The sequence below is a fragment of the Chrysochloris asiatica genome, unplaced genomic scaffold, assembly GCF_000296735.1.
Source record: "Chrysochloris asiatica unplaced genomic scaffold, ChrAsi1.0 scaffold00094, whole genome shotgun sequence".
NCBI lineage: Eukaryota > Metazoa > Chordata > Mammalia > Afrosoricida > Chrysochloridae > Chrysochloris > Chrysochloris asiatica.
The window spans coordinates 4,610,774-4,611,657 of NW_006408612.1; positions in this window are offsets into that span (position 1 = coordinate 4,610,774).

An 884-nucleotide genomic window follows, 5' to 3' on the forward strand; every position below is an offset into this window, starting at 1 on the left:
ATGTGGAGGACGAGTGGCGTAGATAAGACTACGGGAATCCAAACGACGTTGATGGTGGCCCGGTTCTGAAGACGCTGGAGCGCGCACGCTTGGCTTCCAGCTACAGCTCGAGACTAAAAGCTGAAGTTTTGAATCCACCCAGAAGCACCTGGAACAAAAGGACTAAAGATCTACTTCTATAAAATTAGCATCTGAAAACCCGGCGGAGCTACTTTTACTCTGACACACAAGTAGAATCACCAGGAGTGGACTGGACTCAAGAGCAACTGGTTTTATGTATACCTCAAAGGATCACCTACCACTCGTCTGTCAGTTTGTTGTACTGTGGTGGTTTGTGAGTTGCTGTGATTCTGAAAGCTATGCCATCGGTATTTTAAATACCAACAGGGTCACCCATGGTTGACAGGTTTCAGATGAGCTTCCAGACTAAGACAGTTTAGGAAGAAGGAGTGACGAACTACTTCCAAATATTTAGTCACTGAAAACCTTATGAATAGCAGAGAAACACTATCAGATACAGTGAGGAAAAATGAGCCCCTCAGGTTGGAAGGCACTCAAAATACGACTGGGGAAGAGCTGCCTCCTCAAAGTAGAGTTGACCGTGATGGCGCAAATGGAGTAAAGCCCGTGGGAGAAAAGCCAACAGCACCTTCATTTGTTGATGGGGCACAACTCAAAATGAAGAGAAACCGTTGTAAACATCCATTGAAAATCAGAATATGGAATGTACAAAGTATGAATCTGGGAAAATTCGAAGCTGTCAAAAATGAAATGGAATGCATAAACGACGTATTGCATTAGGCAAATCTGCTGCATAAGACCTTTTTAAAGTGTTGAAGAGCAAAGATGTCAGCTTGAGGACTAAAGTGCACCTGACCCAAGCC